The following is a 15,152-nucleotide window of genomic DNA, read 5'->3' as shown; positions in this document are numbered from 1 at the left end:
GTTCAGACCCATGTCCCCGAGATACTTGGTGAGTTTTAAATCAAGTTATCACTAGATTTAAATTATTCAAATGAAATTGTTTAGTTTCTGTATCCCCTTAGAATTAAACACAGTAGTAGTACACCTTGCTTGCTTTTATAAGGATACTGTAACTATGCTGTATTGCAGCAAGATAAATATGTCAGTGTTGGCATACAATGTTGTCATATTCGAGACAGAAAATCTTTTTAAAAAACAAACCATATCTTGCTCTAGTAACTGCTGTTCTGTTGTTCACAATGTATGCTTTGTATTTGGACATGCCTTAAAAATATATTCAGTGATTTAGTATCACATAGTATCATCGAGGTGTTTTCTCAGAAAATGTGCTTCACATTCAGCCAAGGCCTTCCTGGAACAGTAGTCTCTGCATAAATTAGCATATTACTCTACACTTGACAGTTGGACCAACCAGTTTTCTAATTGGCTTGGGAAATTTTTTAACATGTTTTAAAGTGCTCTTGGATTGGCTGGAATTTAATTATAATACCCATTTTGAAGAATTACATTTCAAAAGAGTTCAGGGATTATTCATTGCAATTAGTACCCACCAAGCAAGTTATACAGCTGTTGCTCCACAGCTCCAATGAAATATTAATGGTATCAGAATGCTATTCTCCCAAGTCGCCCCAAACCCCAAAGACACACAAATTTGACTTTAACAGATCACCAAACAAAACTGAATTTGTATACTTATAAAGAGTATAGGGCACTGCAGGATTTTTTTAAAAGAATATCCACAGAGAAGAAGAGCACTGACATTTCCTGAATGCCTACTAACCACCTAGATGCTTATATACATTATTGGATGAACCCTCCTACAAACCTGTAGAATAAGGTTTAATCAACCTGACTTTGCAGCTGAGGCTCCCAATGGTTTCAGTAATTTGTCTGAGGTCATCAGTCTAATATGGGCTGGTGAGGGAGCCCAAGTCAGGTTGATGCTAAAAGTCACCCTCTTCAAGGCCTGAACAAGCAGTCCTCCCTGTTATAATAAACAGAGTTCAGTACTGTGGCACAGGCAGACGAGACAACTGTCTGATTTGTGACGACCTACTTTGAGAATGCCAGCTGTCAAATCTAATTTTAAATTTTGGGGGGTGTTACAAAATCCTGGGACAGCAGTGGGGAGAATCTCAGATTCACCAGACACCACCAAAACTGATATCACTTAATACTATAGCAAAACAAAAGCATCTTTATTTTTTCCCATGTGATTAAAAAAACCTGACATTTTTAAATAAGGGATGTGCCTTTGTACATAAAATTTTAAATTATGGTTTATATAAACAGGATTTTGGTATCTGAATGTGATATCAAGAAACTTTTTAAGGAAAAAAAAAGGAAACTTTTTAAGAGGAAACTTCTTAAAATGGCTTGATTGTGCGCAAATAACTTTAATAGTATTTCCTGTAATTATGTACAACTGAAATGGTCATTCCTATGATTCCCATCTGCATGTGTGACTTAGAAAGAAAGAAGGACAAGTGGATACATAAAAAAAAAGAAAAAAGGAAGTAATTAAATTATAATTGAAATGTTCTAGCATGTGTTTGAGCATCCAAATAAACAGGCCCAATGTCCACAAAACACAAGTTGAAATATATCTGTTTTTTGTCTTTTCCCTCCAGATGTTCCCCTTGGTTGGTGGGCCATTCTCAGAAGGGCAAAAGGGGAAGAAAGCAGATGCTGAGATTAAGTGGTGATGCGCATGACCAGATGTGCCCCCATCACAGAAATGCCAAAATATACCAGATGAGTTAGTAAATGCTCTATATAGTGTGTGTGAAATAAAAATGGAAAAATTGCCAATGTGCATGAAAAGGTATATACCTTTATTTGTACCTCTAGAGGTACTTATATTCTGGGGCTTAAGTGCATTAGCTCTGTATTCAGGCTGACCTGGATTCAGATCCCACCTTTGTCACAACCAGGTGTGAGGCTTTGGGCAACTCACTTCACCCTTCAGAGCCTCAACTTCCTCATCTATAAAACAGGGTAATTATAATCATGTCTGAGAGTTATTTTAAGGATTCAGGAACTAGTGCATGCAAAATATTTAGCAAGCTACCTGAAACAGGAGAGGTCACAGTATTTAGTTAATATTATATTGTCTTATTTTAGTTATGCATCAGTAATTTATTTTAGTATGTCCCTTGTAATTTCCCAATGGCAAGCTCATATGATTCAACCTAATTATCTCTCTCTTATGTTCCCTCCCAGATAGGGAGCTCCATAAGGGCTTTCTATTCTCTAAGGGCCTGCCAGAGTACTCTGTATAGTTAGCTCACCATCAGTACCTGTGGGATAAAAAAAAAACCAGTCCAGTCCGCAAGAAGCATAAGAACATAAGAAATCAAACTGTATTCCAGAGACCTATATATTAAGGGAGTGCAGTAAGTCTCCTAGAACCACATAAAACCATTGCCCAATGGATCACAGGCAGAAGAGGCTAATGGTTTAGAGTTCTTCCTCCCTCTCCCTCCCTCTCCTTCTCTCTCTCTCTCTCCCCCTTTCTCTCTCTCTCTCTCTCTCTCTCTCCAGTTAAAGTTGTCATTTCCGGATTTTAGCCCTGTGGTCTCTTTGTCTAATTTTTTAAACTTCTCTCACCTCTGTTTCCTTATTGTGACATGAAGGTAACAATACCTGTATCTCAGGTTGATGGAGAGTTAAATGACATTAGTATGACAAAATCCTTGCTTTAGAACCGGATATATAGTAAATATTCGATAATAGTTACCCTTAGTGTTGTCACTGTTAATACTATCATTAGAAGTAATTGTTTTCAAAGCAATGGTAAACACACAATTTATTGGAGTCATTACAACTGCTTTCAAAACCTTGCCTACGTTATTTGATACACGAATATAAACACTTTAAATCATCTTTGTAGAGACTAAGGCTATTCTTGTCATGACATATTTCAAGCTGGTTATTTTCCTTGACAGATTTTTAAAAGTCTGAACTCCCACAAGCTTCTAGTACAAGGATAAGGAGTATAACAGAACTATACAAAAAAAAAAAAAAAAAAAAAAAGGCAGTCAGCACTCCCACTGGCCTTACTGTCTTACACATTTAGCCTGCTTCCCCACAGAGGATAAGTGGGGGAGGGCAGTCATCAGGTTCAGACACCACATGCCTGGCATGCCTGGGTGGCTCAGTCGGTTAAGCACCTGCCCTCAGCTCAGGTGATGATCCCAGAGTCCTGGGATAGAGTCCTGCACTGGGCTCCTTGCTCACTGGGGAGCCTGCTTCTCCCTCTGTCTGCTCTGCCTGCCACTCCCTCTGCTGTGCTCTCTCTCTCCGTCTCTAACAAATAAATAAATAAAACCTTAAAAAAAAGGGGGGGACGCCTGGGTGGCTCAGTGGATTGAAGCCTCTGCCTTCGGCTTGGGTCAGGATCCCAGGGTCCTGGGATTGAGCCCCGCATCGGGCTCTCTGCTCAGCATAGAGCCTGCTTCCCTCTCTCTCTCTGCCTGCCTCTCTGCTTACTTGTGATCTCTCTCTATGTCAAATAAATAAATAAAATCTTTAAAAAAAAAAAAAAAGATACCACATGCCAGCACAACTGGAAAGCATGGCTGGGACATGTCACTTGCCAAGTCCCCACCCAGCCCCTCTGGTGCTCTGGCAGAATGCTTAACCTGTCCAAAACAGAGCACTCCTTCCCCACCACACCCAAGGGAGAATAGACAGTGTAACTTCTGAGAGTACTTTGATCACTGAAGAGCCAGCCACATTCTTATTTGAGTTGAGGAAAGTTAATCAGGCATTTTTAGAGCCCACATGCGACACCCCTCAGACCATGCAATTCTCTCTCACCTATGTCTTTTTTTTTTTTTTAAGATTTTATTTATTTTATTTATTTATTTGACAGACACAAGTAGGCAGAGAGGGAGGCATAGAGAGAGGAGGAAGCAGGCTCCTTGCCAAGCAGAGAGCCCGATGCAGGGCTCGATCCCAGGACTCTGGGATCATGACCTGAGCGGAAGGCAGAGGCTTTAACCCACTGAGCCACCCAGGCGCCCCTCCCCTACGTCTTTTAATGACTGCCTCCATTCCCAGGTACTCTGAGACCATAAAGGTGACACCCTGAGCAAAGAGGTAATTACTCTTGTACCTCACAAAGTTTATATCTCCCCTCACTGTAAATCATACCAATCAACTAGAAGGTGGGTGTATGAATCAATCTCTTGTGAGTTAGATGACCTGGAGTCAGGTCTAAGGCAATTAGGATCAGAGATGGGCAGTCTGGGCAAAGGACACACATGCTCTGGAGGTTTAGTTGGCGTGGGGCATGGTGAAACTTGATGGGTTATTCTTGCCCTGTCCTAGGGCAAAACCCCAAACTCAAGTCATCCTCTCCCCTTCTGAATTTGGTCTTCCCTCTAGTCTCTGTGTTCACAGACCAACCCCAAATATTTTAGGATCGTCTACGATTCCTTCTTATTCTCTTACTTCCCTTAGTCCATGCAACCCACCTCCAACATCTCCCTCAAATCCAGTCTCTCGTCTCCACCTCACTTCAGGTCCTCATCTCTCCCTTGCTTGGCCTCCCCATTCAATCTTGTATCTAAAGTACTGCAAAAACCACCTTTCGCAAACCCAGCTGGTTATGTCACATCTTCGTTAGCACCGCACTGCCCAGGGAAGCTTATCCGAAATGTAGATTCCCAAGGCCTGGACACTTGGAATTTCTGGGGAGAGATGAGGTGCCAACATTTATATTTTCAAGTGGCCCATGAATTACTCCACTTGCCCCCCCAGGAGCACCTCTAGCCGCTCTTCTCCCAGTACCCTGAAGTGCAATCATGGAAGACAGCCTGTTCCTGAATAAATTCGCCCGCTGTGAGCAATAAGCTTTTCCCTCTGCCTGGAATGCCCTTCCTCCTCTGGGGCAAGTCCACCATTCTCCAAAGCCCAGCTCAAATGCCACCTCCTCTGGGGTGCCGCCTTCTATCCCCTACAAGTGGCTTTCAGACATCTTTGTCTGAGACTCCCTCACTCCCAAGAAATAGATTTCACATTACCATGCAATAAATATCTAATTAAAACAAAGGTTTTGGAAAATAGTATCTAAAAACTTACTATGGAGGTTGCAACTTGAGATGCCCTTGACCCCTGAACAACATGGGTTCGGAGTGTGCGGGTCTCCTATATGCAGATTTTCTTATAACACAGCCACGTTAATGTATTTTCTCTTCCTTATGAATTTCTTTTTTTTTTTTTTTTTTTTTTAAAGATTTTATTTATTTATTTGACAGATAGAGATCACAAGCAGGCAGAGAGAGAGAGAGAGGAGGAAACAGGCTTCCCGCTGAGCAGAGAGCCCGATGTGGGGCTTGATCCCAGGACCCTGAGATCGTGACCTGAGCCGAAGGCAGCGGCTTAACCCACTGAGCCACCCAGGTGCCCCCCTTATGAATTTCTTAATAGCATTTTCTTTTCTCTAGCTTACTTTATTGCAAGAATATGGCCTATGGGTGCCTGGGTGGCTCAGTTAGTTAAGCATCTGCCTTAGGCTCAGGTTATGATTTCAGGGTCCTGGGATTGAGCCCCATGTGGGACCTCCCTGCTCAGCAGGGAGTCTGCTTCTCCCTCTCCCTCTGCCCCTTCCACTGCTCCTTCGCACGCACGCTCTCTCTCTCTCAAATAAATAGAATCTTAAAAAATGAAAAAGAATACAACATATAATACATATGACATACCAAGTACGTGTTGACCAACTCTATCTTATGGAAGGCTTCCAGCCAACAGTAGACTACGAGTAGCCAAGTTTTGGGGGAGTCAAGTTATGCATGGATTTTTGACTAAGCATTGGGGGGGGGGAGTTGGGGCCTCTAACCCCCATATTGTTCAAGGGGCAAACTTTCAGTCTATTCTATCTCACTTTTAGAAGGGCTGTTAAGCCACCTTGTAAATGGATTTCATGATCCACTAATGGAGGTGACCCTCATTTGAAAAATACTGCTTGAAGGGAATAAATGCCTCCTTTCCCTATGCATGCAGTACATACCTCTATCATATTATTTACCATATTCCACAGTAATTATCTGTTTATAGTCTGTCTTCACCCCTACTTTCCCTCCCCCGAATATGCACACACCAGAACCAAGTCAACATATCCTTGGACAGTTACACAGCCGTTGACAAATGCAGAAATGAGAATACTGGAGAAGGAATAATTTAATTTCCTTTTCCCCCCCTCCCTTTTCTGGTTATGGCTCACAGCATAGCCTATCAGCAACTCCCAAGAGGCTGAGTCTAGGAATCGTATTAGCATCAACCCTTAAGTTAAAAGGAAATAGCCATTGTATTTCAGCACCACTGAACCAAGGTGTCAATTCTTCTCGCCCTCAAAAATAAAAACCACAGAGGCAAAAAAACAAAATATTTTGTCAGGTTGCTAGCCTGCCAAGATAGTGCAAATGTGGGCAAACAAATCTCTTTCTTAGATACTTAGCAGCAAATATTCAAAAACCTCAAAACCCTCCTTCCATACCACTTCAGAAAGGAACCACCCCCTCTCTGGGGCGGGTCCAGAGACCTATCTGTGCTGCCCCAAGCTCCTTCTCACTAGGCTGTCTCCATCAACACAAACAAATGAAAAAAAGAAAAACAAAACAAAACAAAACCAAAACCCGAAACAAGAAAACCCCAGAAAAGCTAAAATGAATGGCGTTAAAGAACCCGGTGGCAAGTTCTAGTGCGAAATGTACCTGAGCTGCATGTACCAGGCGAGACAGTGGCCCGCAAAGGAGGGATCCTGTTTCTGCAGCACGTGGCTCCAGCAACAGGAAACCTGCGTGTGACAGCCCCCACCTGCCAGTTGCCCGCCTGCTTGTTTGCAGCACTGTCATTGTGTGATGCTAATTTGCTCCATGTCTTGGTAAACATATTTGAAGAGACTTTATGAAAATGCATTGTGGACTTGGGGAGCTGGCCCAAGAGCAGGCTGGAAGGGAGGAAGGATAGTCACCAAGTGAAATGCTCTGAGAGCCTCACAATTCTATGCCAGAAGAGAGGGGAAGAGGAGACACTTTAATGCTGGGTTTTAAAGAACGCCTAAGAGTTCTCTAAATGGTGTGGGGAAAGAGAGGAGAGAGCTCCGGGCAGAGGAACTTTATGTGGGGCTTCGCAACTCATGGCAGGGAGTCTGGGTGATTCTTTAGACTTGCTGCTTTTTACACTGTAGGTCACAACTCAATAGGTTGTAAAATTCACGAGATTGTGACCAGCTTTCATAAAAAACGAAAGAGCCTAGAATAGAAAATATCTGAACATATCACAGGTAGTAAAGTACTGTCAACTTTTTTGTGAAATTTGTTTTCATTATAAAGGTTGTCTATATATCTGTGTGCTGGTTTGTGATATAAAATAAGACAGGAGGACACAATGTACAGCATAGGAATGTAGTTAAAAATATGTAACAACTTTCTCTGACAGATGGTAGTGAGATGTATCCTGGTGATCACTTCATAATGTTTATCAATGTTGAATCATTGTGTTGTATACCTGAAATTAATAGAATACCATATGTCAACTACACTTCAATTAAATATATATATTTATTTATGTATATCTGTATTTCTTACTGTGGTGGTGACTAAATTTTTAAAAAATTTTTATAATTATTTTTATTGCAATACAGTTGACACACAATGCTACTTTAATTTTAGGTATACAACACAGTGATTCAACAACCCTCTAGGTTATGCTGTGCTCACCACGAGTGTAGCTGCCATTTGTCACCACACCATATATTATAATTGTTATTACAATACCATTGACCATATTCCTTATGCTGTTCCTTTCATCTCTGTGACTAAGTCTTTCCATAACTGGAAGCTGGTATCTCCCACTCTTCTTGCCCATCCCTCCATTCTCCTCCCCTCTGCAACCACTGGTTTGTTCTCTGTATTTATGGTTCTGTTTCTGCTTTTTGTTTGTTTATTCATTTGTTTTACTTTTTAGATTCCACACATAAGTGAAATCAGATGGTATTTTGTCTACGCTTAAGTAAACAAATGAAAAAAATGTATTTGTTCCTGTGGTGGTGATTAAAATTTAAAAAAAAAACAAGCAGGGGCACCTGGGTGGACCAGTCGGTTAAGCGTCTGCCTTCGACTCAGGTCATGATCTCTGGGTCCTGGAATAGAGCCCCGCATTGGACTCCCTGCTCAGTGGGGAGTCCGCTTCTCCCTCTCCCTCTGCCCCTTCCACTGCTCCTTCGTGCCCGCTCTCTCCGTCAAATAAGTAAATAAAATCTTAAAAAACAAAACAAACACCGCCCTCCAAACACCTGTCTAGGCAAAAAGGGGTACCATTTGAGGATGGTTTAAGCAGCCTTTTAGATTGCTATGAACAGATTGGAATTTTATGAGAATAAGTGTGGTGGTAGTGTGAAAGACGGCTGCACAGAAGTGAAAAAAAGCTCAGGGGACAAATGGTGGTGTGTTTTGTAAGGCTTCCCCACATTAGACAGGGAGCTCCTCAAGGACAGAACCGTTACATAGCTCTGAAATCCTCACACCCGGCATACAAGTAGGCACCAAATACATGTTTGACTGAGTACGGTAAGTCCTGAGTATGACTAATCAAGATGACTTCCAAGGAGCTAGGTTATAAAGGCTGCAGATTCCCTCAGAGGTGCTGTCTCTGGATCACTCACTCTGGGGGAAGCCAGCTGCCCCATCCTAAGAACACTCAGTCTGTGGAGAGACCTGTGTGGCCAGGAACTGAGGTCTCTAGCCAGCAGTCAGAGGGGCCCTGAGGCTTTTTGCCCCTTATGCAAGCACATCACCCATCCCGCCCACACCTCAGCTTACTGCAACCCCAGAGCACAACTGGATTACAAGCTCCTGAGAGACCCCGAGGCAGAAACTCCCAGCTAAACTATTCCTGGGTTCCTGACCCACATAACTGTGGTATAATAAATGCTTATTGCTTTCAACTGCTAAATTTTGGGGGTACCTGAATGGCTCAGGAGATAGAGTGGGTGACTCTTCATCTCAGGGTTGTGAGTTCCAGCCAAATGCTGGGTGTAGAGATTACTTAAAAAATAAATTAAAATTGGGGCGCCTAGGTGGCTCAGTGGGTTAAAGCCTCTGCCTTTGGCTCAGGTCATGATCCCAGGGTCCTGGGAGCCAGCCCCACATCAGGCTCTCTGCTCAGCAGGGAGCCTGCTTCCCCCTTCTCTCTCTGCCTGCCTCTCTGCCTACTTGTGATCTCTGTCTGTCAAATAAATAAATAAAATCTTTTTAAAAAAATAATTAAAATTAAAATTAAACTACTAGGGGCGCCTGGGTGGCCTAGTCAGTTAAGCATCTGCCTTGAGCTCAGTTCATGATCTCAGAGTCCTGGGATTGAGTCCTGCATGGGGCTCCTTGCTCAGCAGGAAGCCTGCTTCTCCCTCTCCCTCTGCCCTTCTCCTTGCTTGTGCTCTCTCTCTCTTTATGTCACTTAAATAAATAAAGTCTTAAAAAAAATTAAACTGGGGCGCCTGGATGGCTCAGTCATTAAGTGTCTGCCTTCAGCTCAGGTCATGATCCCAAGGTCCTGGGATGGAACCGCAGGTGGGGCTCCCTGCTCAGTGGGAAGCCTGCTTCTCCCTCTCCTACTTTCCCTGCTTGTGTTCCCTCCCTAGCTGTCTCTCTCTCTGCCAATTAAAAAAATCTTTTTTAAAAATTAAAAAATAAAAATAAACTGCTAAATTTTTTAAAAGAGATTTTACTTGTCAGCGAGAGAGAGAGAGAGAGAGAGAGTGAGAGCAAGCAGCACAAGTAGGGGGAGTGACAGGCAGAGGGAGAAGCAGGCTCCCTGCTGAGTAGGGAGCCCGATGTGGGACTCAATCCTAGGACCCCAGGATCATGACCTGAGCTGAAGGCAGATGCTTGACCAACTGAGCCACAAGGCATCCCAAACTGTTAAATTATTTTTTCAATTTTTTAAAATTAACATATAATGTATATTATTAGCCCCAGGGGTACAGGTCTGTGAATCGCCAGGTTTACACACTTCACAGCACTCACCATAGCACATACCCTCCCCAATGTCCATAACCCAACTAAACTGCTAAATTATAAGGCACTTTGTTATATAGCCATACACAGTCGTGTATGAATAACACTGGGTTATTCATAAAGTCTGGAAGAGCTGAACATTTATACCAGCATACTGGAGTTACCCATTGTTTAGTATCATTTTGTTCTTTTCTCCAACAATCTATCACCTCACATCTTCAGACTAATTAGGGAAAGGCCCATGACCCAACTTGGGCCAATCGGACCCTCTCTGCTCATGTTAGTACCTGGACACAGAAACTGGCTCAGCTGTGGGGAGCGGACGATATGGCTGGAAAGACTAAGGGTCATGGCCGCCATTTTGGAGCAGTTACAATGGGGCCCATGCCAGTGGGTGGGAACAGGAAGGCCACTGCATCAGGGAGAAGGGATTCTCACTAGGGGTGAAGGGAGGGAAGAGGGTTGGAGAAAGTGCCTGCTGATATTCTAAGCCCCATGAAGCCTGGCTACCTTTCTAGCATTTGGATTGGAAGACTGTCCTTTACAATCGTAATTCTTCATTCTAACTATCAGGAGTCGCGAGAACTTTTGAGAATCTAAAATCTTAGGGGGAAACCTTTCTGCCTCTAGTATATGAACGCTGTTTCCTTTCATGAGGTTGGGAAAATTTTCATAGACAATTTGTTCCACTATATCTTCTAGACTTCTTTCTTTCTCCTCCCCTTCAGGGATTCCAATAATTCTGACGTTGAACGTTTCATGGCATCATTTATTTCCCTGATTCTGTTTTTGTGGCTTCTGAGCTGTTTGTTCCAGGCTTCCTCCTGATCCTTTCTCTCTATCTGTTTGTCCTCCAGATCACCAAATCTATCTTCTGCCTCAGTTACCCTAGCTTTTAGAGAATTTAGATTAGATTGGAACTCATTGAGAGCATTTTGAACATCATCCCTGGTGGCTTTCAGTTCTGTCCTAATCAATTCCGTTTGGTCATCCATGGCTTTCTCCAACCTAGCTATTGCCTGGATAATTGTTAGCCTGAATTCCTTTTCCAACATATTATCTATGTCGATAGCCATTAGCTCTGTTGCAGAAGGTCCATCCTCTGTATTTTTCTTCTGTTGGACATTCCTCCTCCTAGTCATTTTGGTGAGAGATGACTGAACGGATGTAGCTGGATGTATCGACTGTGGTGCAGTCAAGGTGCACCCTGGAACGCTTCTGTGCAATCAGGATTCCCCACCCAAATGAGAGAAAAAAGAAAAGAAAAAGGAAAAGAAAAAAGAGAGAGAGACAGGAAAAAAAGGGAAGATAAAAGAGAAGGCTCAGCCCAAATGGGCCCCAAGGAAGACTGTCCTTTAGAATTATTCCTCATTTTACTTGCTCTCCTATGAGTGAGTTCCCTCTCTTGCAACCAAAAGAGCCTCGGATATGCTGCCCAGCAGCCTCTCTAGGGCGCTGACCAGCACAGCAGCTCCTCCCGTTCCAGCAGGTCAAGTATCCCACTAAGCTTCATTATTACTGCTCTACAGTAACGGCTATGGATTGCGTAAAAGGTCCTTTCAGACCATCCAACTCCTTCTGCCTTAGCTCCATTTTCACCAAGTAATCCTTTGATTATTAATGTACTTCAATTTTAAAAGTTGTCTTCTGGCCAGCTGACCTAATCACTCCAGTGGTTGGGTAGGTTCATGCCCATTATAAATTCACAGACTGGCTCTCGGGTACAAATCATTCTTGAGTGACCTCCACTTCATTGCCACTGGCCTTGGTCAAGCCCTGTCACTTAGCCAACGAACCATTTCAGCGGCCCCCGCTCCAATCCATTCTCTTCAACTTCTCTTCCTAATACACAAATCCAGTGCCTCACTCCCTGCTCAAAACCGGCCACGGGGCCCCAGTGCCATTGGAATGATGAAGGTGGGCTCCAGCTCATGGTTCACCACCTCCCTTTCTGTTCCCTCTGACTGCTCTCCACTCTTCACACATGGTGTTTACGCCAAGTTCTGCAAATATTATTGGTAGCTCCCCTTCCTCCTCACTTTCCCTCAGCCCTCTCTCTGGCCTCTTCCCTCTTCCTGTTGTACTCCCAAAGAACTTCCTCCTTCCTTTACAACACAAACTGCAGTTGGCTTAACTTGTAATTAATCACCTTCATGTTCATCCCCAGATCACGAGACTCAAGGAGGTGAGGACTATGCTTTCCTCGTTTGCAGCACCCCTCAACCCCGGGACCAACCAGAGCATCTTCATCAATGTTCCATGCTAAAGGAACATTTACTGAGCATTTACTGTATCAGGGCACCTAGCTGGCGTTAGGAGGGACCAGGAACTCCACAAATGGTCACCAAATTGATTATAGTCGGTTGGGGTAGTACAGACAAGTTCTCCCTAGACCTAATCACATTTAGTTAAGGTGCCACCTAGCCTCACTATGCAGAGCTGGAAGAGTAGAGGCAGGCTCCTGGTGACATCTATGGTGCAAAAATGACTGAATCCAAGCCCCTATATATATATTTTTTTTAATAAAGAAGGAGCTACAACTTCCTGGTAAACTAATTTGCTTCTCCCCTTTTCCTCTCTTTCCCCATTTCTACCTTGTATCTGTGACTCACAGGCACATTATAGAATGCTAGCTTTAGGTTGAAACACTGGAGAATAGGGAGGGGGTGAACCCTCCCCCCTCCAGCTATCCAGTTTATACCTTTTAGAGAAAGGGCACATGAGTCAACCCATCAGTGACTTTATTGTAATTCTTTCAAAAGAGTCAGCATCCACATGTGAAGGTGGAAGCAGAAACTGGTCCTGATTTATCCACTGACAACCCCTGTCCTGTCCCCAAGTGTTCCTTTACCCCTCCAGAGCTATGTGAAGGCCTCAGCTCTCAGCAAACCAGAGACAGACAACGTGTAATCCTAAGGAGCATAACCACTTCAGGTCATCTCAGAGAACTTTACACAGTCATTCCAAAGCCGTTGATGAAGAAACACTGATCAATAAGCAAAAACCAAACACAGCCCATAGAACATAGAATTGCTCCTCTTTTTAAACAAACATGAAAATTCTTACACACTAAGTCTCTGTTTTTCATAGGCTATACAGTAAATGGATACCACCTCAAATCCGTGCACACTCCACGTGCTCTACAAAGGCAGCAAAACATAGGGCACAGACCCCTGACCACGGCCAGAGCGACCTCCAGAGACCTCCAGAGACCTCCAGGAGTCGCCAGGTTGGGAAACACAAGGACACTTGCAGTGACTCTGGCTTTCTGGGAAACGGCAGCTTTGTCAAGAAGCTGTCTTCCTCGCTGGGTCTTTACATCTCCAGTTACACCAAGCTTCGCCTTTCACTTCATGGTCATTCTCCAGATGGAACAAACTTTTTATTACCTTACGAGAGTTATTCCCTTAAAGAACAGAGGGCCGCCTGGGTGGCTCAGTTGGTGAAGCGGCCGACTCTTGGTTTCGGCTCAGGTCATGATGTCAGGGTCGTGGGATCGAGCCCACATGAGGCTCCTTGCTCAGTGGGGAGTATGCTTCAGATTCTCTCTTTCCACCCCTCCTCCCACAAAATGAAAATAAATCTTGAAAAAAAAAGACCCAAAGAATAGAAAAAATGGAGAGGATGGAGGGCAGGGGGCGTGGCTCCCTCATGAGCTAAATAAAGGACTATTTCTCTACCCACAGGCCAACTAGGATGTACTCACATTCGTGCCTCAGCACATTTCAAGTTACTACACGACAGGGCCCCTTCCAGAGAGTAGAACTCAAAACTGTTAAAGGCAGAAATGCTTCACACTGTAGCCTATTTCACACTCACATTCCCAAACTTTATGTGCCATTGTTCCCTCCTCCAAATTTTTCACTTTTTATTAGCGAGCCTTCCAGCATTTTTCCAAATGGAAGGAGTAGGAAGTACATGCGGCACCAACAGGTTCCCACCTGAGAAGGTATTTTGTAGGAATTAGCTCAGTATCCGTTTTTCCTTACTGCCATCTCTTCAAATGACACAATGCCCCTTCATCCATGCAGAAGTATATTTTTGAACACCATAATGTCAAGGCATCATTCACAAAACCATTTTATCTTTTCTTTTAAATATATATATATATATATATATATATATATATATATATATATATATATTTTGAAGGCTCCACACCCAATGTGGGGCTTAGACTCACCACTGCAAGATCAAGAGTCAGAAGGTCTACCGACTGAGCCGGCCAGGCGCCCCAACAAAACCATCTTCTCAAACTTTTTTGACTGTAACCTATAAAAAGAAATAAATTTTATCTTGCAAGTCATGTTGTGTATCCATAAAACATACACATGTAATATAAACTCATTTATGCAACACAATGCACTGACATCTTTTTGACATTTTTAAAAGATTATTTATTTCTTTATTTATATGGGAGACCATGAGTGGGGAGGGGGAAGGGGTAGAGCTGAGTAGGGAGCCTGACATGGGACCTGATCCCAAGACCCTCAGATCATGACCTGCACCAAAGGCAGACGCTCAGCCAACTAAGCCACCCGAGCACCCAACTCCAACATGGGGCTCGAACTTACAACCTCAAGATCAAGAGTCACAAGGTCTACCAACTGAGCCAGCCAGATGGCCCTCTTTGGTCATTTTTAAAAGACCGCCATCCACTAAATGGATTTCATGATCTTACTGCATTGGAACATATGACATGAAAACAGTAGTTTACAGTATTTCACAGAAAAGTAGCATTTTATGGCAAATAATGAAATCCCACTAAAGAAGAGGGCCTTAAAAATTCTAGGCAGAAGAGTTGACAAAGAGTAAACTTTTTGCTTCTTATTTAACTTTCGACTTCTAGGACACTTTACAAGCATCTGATCTTAGTAAATGAACATTTCAACAAAAGCTTTTAAATAATCTCAAAACCTTGTGGATCACACTATTCTCTTCACACTAAGAAAGAAAGAAACTAAAGCAGAAAAGTTACCTCCACCTCTCACCAACCCCCCAGAGTCTGTATTAAAAACACATCTGTTCAGGGATTAAAATTCAGCAATATCTTTTAAACAATCGTAAAATCGTTGCTTCAAATTATGACGT

General features: G+C 43.1%; 1 protein-coding gene across 1 annotated transcript in view; it reads right to left on the bottom strand.

The window, feature by feature from the left end:
• The window catches only part of BICRAL (BICRA like chromatin remodeling complex associated protein), a 92,972-nt gene extending 78,682 nt beyond the window's left edge, over positions 1-14,290 (bottom strand). The window contains exon 1 of the mRNA XM_046004599.1: positions 14,245-14,290. The gene's annotated coding sequence lies outside the window, so the exon portion shown is untranslated. The remainder of the gene's footprint in view (positions 1-14,244) is intronic.
• Positions 14,291-15,152: the final 862 nt, after the last annotated feature.

Source organism: Meles meles, chromosome 5, assembly GCF_922984935.1.
Source record: "Meles meles chromosome 5, mMelMel3.1 paternal haplotype, whole genome shotgun sequence".
Lineage (NCBI taxonomy): Eukaryota > Metazoa > Chordata > Mammalia > Carnivora > Mustelidae > Meles > Meles meles.
This window is presented reverse-complemented; position numbering and strand designations above follow the sequence as displayed.